Genomic DNA, 12,681 nt, shown 5'->3' with positions numbered 1-12,681 from the left:
AAGTCACTGCCTAGAATGGAGTAATTGTTTGAAATCAATAAAAGTAACTATTTTTGATCTCTTAGGCCATAATCACTCTCATGCTATGGGCAAGGGAGTGACCAAAAACCCAAAGTCGCCCTCACAAGCTTGCCTGCCAGCGACCAAAGATCAAAGTTACCAGTTTTGTGCCACCAACACCGGGATTTAAGCCACTTTTTTAGGCCCAGAGCCCAGGTTATTGCCTAGAATGGAGTGATAGCTTGAAATCAATAAAATTATAGTGGAATAATGATGCAATAGTAATAAGATGAAAAATACCATAACCAAACCCCTACTAGCCATGACAGGCATTTCATCAAACATATCATCAACGTGTAACCTACAAGTGTAAACAACATAATTAAGAGTAGGGATCTCATACTTATCTATGAATAGATATGAACCATTGTTCCCTTATTTCAGTTGCTGCACTATCATCTATTATGTCATAGACACATTATCCATTCATGTACAAGTAAAAACATGTTGAGAGCCATACATAGTTGTTGTCAAAAATTAGACATATAACCAACATAATAGGAACAAAAATACCATAAACATATTAGCCATCAAAATTCACATATACATCAATACATTTGCACATGAAAATAAAGGGAATGAATTTCTCATTAACAAATAAAATGAACCAACCGGAGATGGGATTGCCACATTCTACCCGACCACAGATTGGCTAAGCCAAGTCTCTCTTAAGAAAATCATCCTCGTCCCATATTCCAAGCATGAATGTGGGACTCATAGAACACACCAAAATCACAAGCAAGCATGGATTCCACCAGAGTTCTCCACCTACACCGTGAGGAATTTGAGTGCCTCCTAGTCTCTCAGGCTTTACCGTGCATCCACATTCCAATCTAGGGATCACTAGGCCCTACACTGAGAGATACTCTCCATGATTTACCATGCATCCCATCTCAGGAACGCTAGTCCCAACAGAGAGAAAATCCACCTCTTGGATTTACCGTATATCCTGCAATTCATCGGCAAGTATTCCTAGGCCCACCGAGGCACACAATCTAGCTTTACAACAAACCGCGGTCTTGTTCAGGGGTTACTGGGCCATTGGATTTGTGATCCTTAGTCCGGTTTAGGGACCATTCATACCATGTGTTTATGAATTCGGAGATCCACCCCACTCAGCTTCGAATCTAATCCAGCCATCCCAAATAAACCGAATAAGAGAACCCATCTCATCAAAGCTATTCAGAAATGGCAAGGTGAGGCTGAAAATACTGTCACACCTAGAAAAACCCATACCATGGTAGAAAAGAAGCACATTCAATCCCATGCATGCCAAATCTAGCAAGGAAAATACACATGCAAGTCGATACTTGCAATGAAGCATGTCGTAGATGCTTGATCTTACCTTTCCCTGCTTGATCTTTGCTTCCTCTTGCCTTCTTTTCCTTTCTAGCTCCAATGCCAAAGTGTTCCAAGAAACTCTAAATGTCCAATAGTATGAGAGAGAGAGAGCGAGTAATGAAAGAGATCCAACACTGAAGTGACAAAATGTTACCAACTGATCCTCATAAGCCTTTTTATGAATGAGGCCTCTATTTTCTTCATTTTCCATTATTTTCCTTCATTTTCCTCCTCACATGCAAACTGTGACCTTTCACCTCCTTTTTCTCCTAATTGCCATTATTTCCATAAATAATTGTGCCAAAAATGCCATTTTTCCTTTCCAAAGCCTTAGCCATTTCCTTTACCAATTTCCTTAGTGATAAACAACAAAATGAACACCCCCTAGAATGTATTTCCCAACACTCATCTTGGAATAAGTTTCCCATAAACCATGGTTATTGTTTTTAACTTTCATTACATGGAATTTTCACCAAGGTAGTTACAGAACCCTCCGCCTTGGGGGATAATGTCCTCGGTGTTCAATCACACATATACCTTAGCAACCCGTTGAAAGAAGACATACTTCTCATGGAGCTTTATAACATTAGTCGATGTAGTATTTACAATGAAAGACCTGCTCAAAATAAAAACATCATGACAACATACCGTAATACAGCGCTGTATAACATAACTCTTTATGTTATGCTATAACATAACATCATGATAACATAACCACATGATAGCATAGTAACATGACAACGTAATCATAATGACATGACATTCATACCGCATAGTGGAGCCTTATGACATAACTCATGGCGATATTTACATCCATATACATATGTACATATAGAAATATCACCAAAAATATATACCAAAAACATATACCAAAACATATTCCAAACACCATATCTAAGCATATACCAAAACACCATTTCTAAATATATACCAAAACACCATATCAAATCATATATCAAAACACCGTATCAAAGCATATACCAAACCATCATATCAAAGCATATACCAAACCACCATATCAATGCCTATACCAAACCACCATATCAAAGTTGCTTTGACTCAACTTAAAAATAAGGAAGGATACATAGCCCACATATGATCCCCCATCTCCCATGTAGCATCATCGAGCCCAAAGTGCTTCCATTGCACTTCAACTTTCTCGATTTCTCGATTCCAGAGCATGAGCACCTTTTTCTGCAATATACACTGAGGCTCTGGCTGGAATTATCCATCTGGTTCCACCTATAGTACAGACCATTCAATCACATGATTAACATCCTTAACATACTTCTTAAGTAAAGATACATGGAAAACATCATGGACTTTCAATGTCGGAGGCAGTGCAAGTCGATATGCTACTCGCCCAATCCTCTCAATGATATTGAACGGTCCATAAAACCATTGTGCCATCTTGGCACATGATCATATACACAAGGAGTTCTTCTTCAGTTTGATGCGTAAGTACACCTGTTCCCCAACCTGGAACTCCTTGAACAAGATGTTCCCATTTGCATAACTCTTCTGCCTATCCTGTGTTGCCTTTATATTCTTCTTGATCACATGAATTTCCCGTTCCATGTCTTCCAACATCTCTGGTCCAATCAACACCCTGCTAACCAGATCACTCCAACTAATAGGATTGTTACAACTCCACCCATACAATGCCTCAAAAGCACTCATCCTCAATGACTCCTGATAACCATTGTTGTATGCGAACTCTACCAAGGGGAGATACTCTTTCGACTTTTGTTGCCGATGCATCACATACATCCTCAACTTGTCCTCCAATATCTTATTGACCCTTTCTGTCTATCCATCTGTCTACGGATGATAAGTTGTACTGAAAGCCAACTCTGTGCCCAAACTTACAAAAAACTACTTCTAGAACCTAGAAGTGAACTTCACATCCATGTTTTACATAATCTTCTTTGCAACACCTTGAAACCTAACCACATCTCTGATGAATAGCTGTGCTACATTGATAGCGGAGAATGTAGACTTCACAGGAATGAAATGTGAAACGTTTGTCAACGTGTCCACGATAACCATGATGTAATAATGTTGCGTCACTGTCTTATGCAACCCTGTGATCAAATCCATGGAAATAACCTCCCATTTCCATATGGATTCGTGATCAGTTGTTGTAGTCCACCTGAATGTTTACACTCTGCTTTCACTTGTTGACATTCAAAACACCTCGCCATAACTCTGTAACATCCCTCTTCAAATTCAGCCAATAGTATAATATCTTCACTGTTGTCAGTGTCTTTTGATAACTTGGGTGACCCAAATATGGTTTTGCATGGAAATCCCTCAAGATCACCTTCCTGAGCTCACTGTTATCTAGTACATATATCTTGTCTCGAAACTTGACCAATCCATTTACTATAAGACAATAATCCATACCCTCTGCACCTGTACCTGTACCTGTGCTTCCACTTGTACCTCTACTATTACTTGTACCTATACTATCACTTGTACTTGTACCAACACCTTGTTGCAACTTGTGCACAATCTCCAAGTACCTGACATCCTGCTGACTTTCCTGCAAGATCCTATCCTATAGATTTGTCCCATAGGAGATCATAGCTGCTAAGTGATTTACCTGTACCGGTCTTCTGAGAGCATCTGCCACCATGTTCTCTTTACCTTTGATGTAATTGATCTTGAAATTAAACTTGATGATCCTAGCCAACCATCTAGCCTACCTGACATTCCAATTCGGATGGTCAAAAAAATACCTCAACCCAGTGTGATCACTCATAAGTACAAACCTCTTTCCGATAAGATAATGTCTCCACATCTTCAATGCATGTATGATCACTGCTAACTCAAGATCATGTATCGAGTAGTTCTACTCGTGCTCGTTTAGTTTCCAAGACTCATAGCATACCACTTGTCCATCTTGCATAAGGACAACACCAAGCCTTCTCTTGCAAGCATCTGTGCATACCACAAACTCTTTGTCCGAATCTGCAATCTGTAGCATTGGTGCATGTGTCAACAACTTCTTAAGCTACTCAAAGCTAGCCTCACGCTCCTCTGTCCATTTAAAACTCTTATGTTTCCTCTGCAATGGTGTGATAGGCTAATCAATCTGCGTGAAGCTCCTAATGAATCTCCTATAGTAGCGTGCCAAACCCATGAAAGATATCACCTCATCCACACTGTTAGGAGCTACCCATTCCATGATGAATCTTATCTTCTCTGGATCTATTGCAATGCCCTCCTTGGAGACAACATACCCCAAGTAATGTACCTCAATCTGAACGAAACTACACCTGCAGAGCTTAGCATACAACTGATGCTCTCCCAACAACCTCAACCATGTTGCTAAATGATCGACATGATATTCCTCATTTTTAGAATATACCAGTATATCATCAATGAACACAATAACAAACTTATCCAAATATGGATGCAACAAACTATTCATCAAGCACATGAATGTAGCTGGAGCATTAGTTAATCCAAATGGAAAAATAATAAACTCATAATTCCCATACTTGGTCTTGAACACAGTCTTGTAAATGCCTTCCTCTTTAATGTGTACCTGATGGTATGCAGATCTCAAGTCGATCTTCGAGAACACTGATGCTCCCTTCTGCTGATCGAACAAGTCATCAATCCTTGGCAAAGGGTAACTATGATTGATAGTCAGTTTGTTCAACTACCTATAATCAATGCGTAATCTGATAGTACCATCTTTATTCCTCACACACAAGAACAATGCGCCCCAAGGTGACATACTTGTCCTAATGTGTCCCTTATCCAACATTTCCTTTAACTGCAACTTTATCCCAACCAACTCATCCTGTAAGGTGATTCCAATGCTAGAGATGCCCCTGGAACTAACTCAATAGAAACGTCTACCTCCCAGTGAGTTGGAAACTCGGTAATGTCCTCATGGAATACATCCTGAAACTGTTACAAAACTAGATACCCATTCAACACATATGCATCCTCAACCTCCTTACCCTTATCACTAGAAATGTATACTGCAAATAGCTTGCACCCTTTCTTGTGGCTACACTTTGCTTGCATAACTATCACCATCCTAACTGATGTGGATTTCTTATTACCCTGCAAGACTCTTGCTTCCCCATTATCATCAACACACTCAATGTCTTTGTCATAGCAGTCTACCTTTGTTCTATGAAGATGCAACCAATCCATGCCCAAAAACATACTGTATGATCTCAACGGTAACACATTTAGATGTGTTGCGGTAGCCATACTATTCAAATCAAATGCAAAAGATCTTACCCAATTATGAACTCGCTTCTTTGTATCTATAGCCAATTGCACTAACCAAGATTTTGCATGCATTTCCTTACTCGAACCACAATTATCCACCAATTTAGGACTAACATAGATATAATTAGATCCATGGTCAATCAAAATAGAAATAACTTGATCACAAATCTTACCATCCATCTCAATGATAGATGCCTGGTGTTCTACCTACATGTTGTCCACTGATGCATAGATACGTGGAATACTCTCACCAACGTTCCCTAAATTATGTGCCTCCTGTGCATTGTATATATTAGGCCTTCCACCCTGATGTTGCAGACAATATCTCCTAAGGTGTTCTTCACCACATGTCCAACACTCCAACTGGCCAGTGCCCTCACCTCTATGTTGTTGTTGCCATTGTTGTGACCCATTTCCCTATCTTGTTGCATTAAATCTCGTTTGCGGTGCCATATTTTCTTTCCCATCTGCATTTTGAGGCCTTGTCCTCTTAGGCTACCATTTAACCCTACCTTTGTCTTTTCCCTTCCATCCATGTTGAGATTCATTCTTACACTTTGACTTCTCATAGCAATGCTTCAATTTCCCAATGACTTCCTCAAGCAAGTGAGGCTGATCATACTCAATCTGATCTTTAAATGCTAATGGAAAACCAATGACAAATATCTGAACTTTACATTCTCATCAATAAGATATGGTACATACCTACATAAATCCAGAAACTTGGTGGTGTACTCTTCATTTGTCATTGATCCCATCTTTATCACATAAAATTATTTAGCCTTAATGTCATAGTACCTCTCTGACAAATATTTCTTCGAGAAAATCCACTTGAATTCCCACCAACTCAAGTCATCTGTCCTGATGTCTTTGACCCACTTAACATCTTCCCTCTAGATGTATGCTTTACCTTTCAAAATGAATATAGTTATTCTAGCCTTCATGTTATCTATGTACTCATGCAACTCAAAGAATTTTTTCATCTCTAGTATCCAAGCCTCTGCCTCTTCCCGCTTCTTCACATACGCATCAAAAGTAGGTGGTTTTGCTTTCTTGAATTCATTTGACAAGTATCCCCTATAATTTCTCCTGTAAGGATGATAGCTATGACGATCATGATTTCTATTAGAACTAGAACTAGAATAGTACATGTACTCATCGCCCCTCCTATCGGGAGTGTCCATCAAACTACCATCTCTCACTATGTCAGATCTATCCGACCTATGTCTACCAGGAGACCTACTGCCATATGCCCCATTAGTTCCATCCTCATATCCATGGATGATATGAGGCAACTCTTGTCACTACAATTCTAATAAACTCTAAAGAATTATAGCATTAACCTCTACCTACTTCTATTGTGCCTGTATGATCTAGTCATTATCTACCTTACAACTCCTTATCTCTTCCTTCAAGCTTCTTAGTGTAACTTCCAAACCAAAAGGATTACCAACACCATACTCCTGTTTGGATTCATAGGGAGAGTGTTTGTATTCAACCATCTTGCTAGCCATTTGATATTTCTTCTGCAATGCATAATATGTCAGATAAACCAAATCAAAATAAACCGACATACCTTAGTATAGCTCAAGGAGGATACCTTGTCTGTAAGACCACCAAATCAGTGTGATACAAGTATAACATAATCATAACATCATATAGACATACACAAATAAATGTATCAACATATAAATGTCACTCTAGCTAGGGTCCAGTCATCAATGCAAGGCCATATCAACAATGCATGTTATGAACTCATGCATGACAACAACCATTACTCCATTGTACACATTTCCCCATGAAACCAACAACATGCATAAGCAATGCCTGATCAACTACACATATGCATAAATGCATGTAGTCAAACATAAGTGATCAATTCTTGTAATCAACCTACAAGACTGATACATGTAATCAACATATTCAAGAATGTAACCTAACATACAAGGATGTAAGTAGGCGACATAAAATCATCATGTAAGTGACATATAATCCATATGCAACTAGTCACATACTCATGATAGATACATTTCATGAAATCAATATCAATCCATAACAACCATATTACAACCATAATAAATCATCGATCAAGTGTATTCCTTCACTTTTTCACTTCCCTATCAATCTACTGAATACAAGATAGTGCACCCCCTTTGTTACACCCACAATCCATCGAGATATGCCACTATCCTTCTAGGGATTTCAACTTAGGGTAGTTAGGGAATTTGCAAGTCTTAAGGTTTCTAGGCATTTTAGCTACCCTCAGGGGCTTCTGGGTACCCTCCAAACCCCACACAAGGACACCTATACCTACACTTCTCTCTTTAGGGCTCTCTCATTCCCCAAAGCAACCCAAGGAGAAGTGCACTTGTACCTAGATCCACCAAATATCCTTAGGGTATAGTAGCTAGTCCTTGTATGTTTGTCCTTAGCGAAGACACAATAATCTCATCAGTAGCATTGAAAATGCGCAATGCCTTATTTACCTTTTATTTATAGCTTAGGATAACTAATATTACATTAAAATATATTATAATGTTACTATATATTTTAACATCATAAAATAAAGTTATTTTAGGAATATTATATTGGTAATAGTTATTTGGCTTAGGAACCATGTCTTAGTTTCACAACCCCACTTTTCCCTCTTGTGGAGTCCTAGCCCTTCATATTATTCTTATCCCACAATCTGCAACTATGGTGTTATTTTATGAAACTCAATTTTTTTACATATTACATCTACTAGAATCATTGGCCTTTTCTAAATAGGCACTCTAGCCTTAAAATCACATCTATACATTATCCCTTAAGCCTAACACACTTATACAAATAGAACTTTGGCCTCAACATAAACCGACTCACTAGCCTAGCTATCATGTATTGGCTCATCGTCTTGAGTGTCACTTGTATATACATTACAATTTGGGGATTAAGCGAGGGGTATTACAAATTGCAAACATGAGTTGACCAAATGGTAGAGTTATTTAACCATTGTGTTAATCATAACCAATGTAATATTATAGTAAACCATTGGTTAGGTTAATGAACTAGTCAAATGTTGGTTGAGTAACTAACAAATCAACTATTGATTGGCCATCATTCGATTCAACTAACCAATAGACTATCAGTTGAGCTGACTATCAAATTTATTATCTGATTGAAGTAACTAATAGACTATTTTATTCCAATATAAATATGACTTGACTTTATAGTTGAATTAGTCGAATGTCAATGGAATTTACCACCATAATGCTAGTCAATCACTAGAATGCACAAATTGACTAGGTAGTTGAAATAGTTGACCATATTAAAAATCAACATCTATCTGGTTGGATGAACAGAATTGACACACTCTCCAGAGGAGGAATGATTATTCTATTCAGCATGTTAACAGAGCTCAAAATACTCAAGCTGATATCTTATCAAAGAAAGGACTCCTATCACAAATGGGTAAATGGAAAATGGATATAAAAATAGAAGCTACAACTTATATGCTCAAGCTCATATCTTATCAAAGAAAGGACTCCTATCACAAATGGGCAAATGGAAAATGGATATAAAAATAGAAGCTACAACTTATTATTAGATTCAGGATTTTTCTCTACCCGGCACATAATCTTACTATTTTCATTTCAAATTCTTAGGTATATTTCAAGCTACTGTTTTATCTTGCATTTTTTTGCACATTTTGTATATCTTCTCTCAGCTGGCATAGAATGCCCCCGAATGAGGCTTTGACTTATCTAGACTATCTATATGGTAAAGCATTGCTTTCCCCTCTGGTTTATAGCTTGTTTGCAGCTCATATACTTCTTTTTTTTGGTGGAATATTGACTTTCAAACACTTCTGCATTACTTTTTGTTCCTCTGTAATATCTCATAACAATACATTCAAACTTTTTTTTTTGTATATATATATATATATATAAATTTAATATTAAACTTGAATTAATAAAAATAAATAAAATCATACATTGATATAGTGAAATTTGAGGGAAAAAACCTAAAAAAGTTTTTCCCAAAAGAATATTACCCTCACACATTAAGGTTCCAACAATAATTAACCTAGAAAATTATTATTAAATATTAATGCTGGGCTCGTGAAGCGCAAATAATGCAAATGCTGGGAACAGGGAACAAGAAACACAATATGCCACATCTACTTTGGCTATATGACCACTGGCCTAAATCTACCTACCATCAATTCACAGTTTCTATATGACCTGCTTTCCCTGATTGTGCAGATAGCTTTGCTCTGGGGCTGCTGATACTTTTTGCTAACGTTTCGGAGAACCAGACGTCTTGGAAGTCATCTGGAACTACTGTTTTGTTTTGTTTTTTTAAGTTTTGAATTCAAATTCCTTTGCAACTATTGATTTCTTTTGTTTTGCGAATTTAAATTTAGGCACATTGATTGTTTGTCATACATTGTGTTTTGTCAGGTTGTTTTACTTGAGTAAGAGTAATGGAATCGTCTTGCAGTTCAATGAATTCTAACAGGCATTCCACAGAGAAGCGATGCCTCTGTCTGCAGAAACAGGGTGCTTCAATGAATAAACACAACGTATGCATTCTCTCCTTTTTTTTACAGATAATTTATATGCTGCAAACATGTCATTCCCCCAATTAGCATGGCCATTCCCATTTTTGGCACGTTCAATTGGAAGTGTGAACCAAGATTTGGTTTTATTGTTTTTGCTATCACAGAGCGACAGATTTATCCCGGCAAGAGGATCCATCGATTTGGACGTAGCTAGATTCATGATCACGCAGAGGCAAAATGACAATGATGATACCCAAGCCCTCTTGCCTTCCCCCTCCCGTTCCCCCTCCCCTTCCAAAAAAGCATACAAGAAGGAGATGGCAGCCACTTTATTGAAGAATGCCGGTGCTGCTGACAACAATTGCAGAATTCTTTCTTTCAATGGAAAATCATCTGCCGACAACAATTGCAGAATTCTTTCTTTCAATGGAAAATCATCCACTGTTTCCCAGGCTTCACAAGAAAATGTGCCGCGTAATCTCCCTATTTTTAGAAGAGCACGCAGATATATTCCTCAGGTAGGTCTGGATTTCATAATTTTTTACAGTCATTTTCCCTAGATATTCCATAATCAAATCTTGAATACCATTGATGTTTTCTCGTTATTGAATCAGAGCCCTTGATCCTATCTGTAATTGCAGCATTATCCCATATGGAGGAGTGCGTTATACATATATTTTTCTTTTTCATTTGCAACGCTGAAATCGCTACCACACCCATTCCAATTTCTTAAATTTTTTTATAACAGAATAATGTTAGAAATCATTTCAGTACAGAAAAAGTACCCCTTTGCAAACAAAGCCATGATCGCATTTTTTTTTGTTAATCATTGATATACTCTTCGGACACCAGATAAACTACATAGTATTTGGGGTTTTTGTTATTAGTACACTGAATATGCCTATATGAGGACCATTGTCCTTTGTCTTTTTTTCTTCACCTAGTAATTTAAGTTATCCATGTTGATTGCAGTCTGCAGATAGAACCCTGGATGCGCCCGACCTTCTGGATGATTATTACTTGAATCTATTGGATTGGAGTTCCACCAATGTTTTGTCCATAGCCCTGAACGACACTGTATACTTGTGGCATGCTTCTGATAGCTCTATATCTCAGCTTCTGATTGCAGATGAAGAAATTGGGCACTCGATGGGAGGCAAATTGCCGTTGGGTTGAATAATTCTGTTGTACAGTTATGGGACTCACAATCTGATAAAAGGGTAAATAAAACTTGTTTATCTCTGCCAAGGTTTTCTCATTCTAATATAATGGCAATGGCTAAATTTGATATGATACAACTGCAGCTAAGAGCCTTGAAAGGTCATCATGAGCGTGTTGGTGCACTTGCTTGGAATGGTCCTATTCTCACCACAGGAGGGCTGGATGGGATTATAATCAATCATGATGTTCGCATCCGTAACCACATTGTTCAAACATACAAAGGACATACCCAGGAGGTTTGTGGATTGAAATGGTCTCCTTCTAGCCAACAACTTGCAAGAGGGGGAAATGACAATCTACTCTACATTTGGGACAAGAGCATGGCATCCCATAATCCTTCCTCTCAATATTTCCACCAATTAGATGAACATTGTGCGGCAGTCAAGGCCTTGGCATGGTGCCCTTCCAGAACAATCTTTTGGCATCTGGTGGAGGGAGTTCAAACGGTTCTATAAAGTTTTGGAACACTCAAACAGGTGCATGCCTGAATACCGTCGACACCCATTCTCAAGTCTGTTCATTGCTGTGGAATAGAAATGAGCGCGAGCTATTGAGTTCGCATGGGCCAAATCAGAACCAGTTAACCTTATGGAAATACCCATCCATGGTGAAAATTACTGAACTTACAGGGCATACTGCTAGAGTTCTTCATATGGCACAGGTATGAAAATTCATGCTTTTTGTGAGTACTTATGCATGCATCCATATTTTCCCTTTAAATTTGTCCTAACGACCCTTCCATTGATTTACTTCGTCAGAGTCCTGATGGGTACACAGTCGCGTCAGCTGCAGCAGACTAAACTCTCAGGTTTTGGCAAGTTTTTGGGGCTTCCGAATCCCGATGCCTCAAAGAAGACTAAGACTAAAGATGCAAATTCATACTCACATCCGCTAAGAAGTATCTGTCCAAATTCATGGAATCAGGATGGATTTTCCTGTAGCTAATTCAAATTTCTTTTTTGTAATATAGCATGAATTGTGTATAGAGGGGCTTGCAAGTTTCATGCTCACATCCGCCAAGTATTTGTCCAGATTCATGGAATCAGAATGGATGTTCAACTAAAGGTAGTAATTAGATGTTTTATTTTCTGCTTGCAAAGCTCTTTTGCAGGCGCTCTATAGTTCTGTACTCATAGTATGAATTGTGTATTTTATCTATTGTGGACCCTGATGGAACAATGTTGCAACAGCTTTGTGAGACAATGATCCATTTCTTCAGCTGCGTGATAAGCTTTAAAGTGGTTTTGGCAAGTCTTCGG

The 12,681-nt window shown here is 38.2% G+C and overlaps 1 pseudogene; it reads left to right on the top strand.

Annotated features, from left to right (window-relative positions):
• Window positions 1–10,518: 10,518 nt before the first annotated feature.
• LOC149169025 (cell division cycle 20.2, cofactor of APC complex-like) lies at window positions 10,519–12,367 on the top strand (annotated as a pseudogene).
• Window positions 12,368–12,681: the final 314 nt, after the last annotated feature.

Source organism: Pinus tabuliformis, chromosome 4_2 (assembly GCF_031772625.1).
Source record: "Pinus tabuliformis cultivar Carrire ecotype Pingquan chromosome 4_2, CPIR1, whole genome shotgun sequence".
NCBI classification, from domain to species: Eukaryota; Viridiplantae; Streptophyta; class Pinopsida; order Pinales; family Pinaceae; genus Pinus; species Pinus tabuliformis.
Note: the sequence above shows the minus strand (reverse complement) of the source record. Positions and strands in the feature narration are given on the sequence as shown.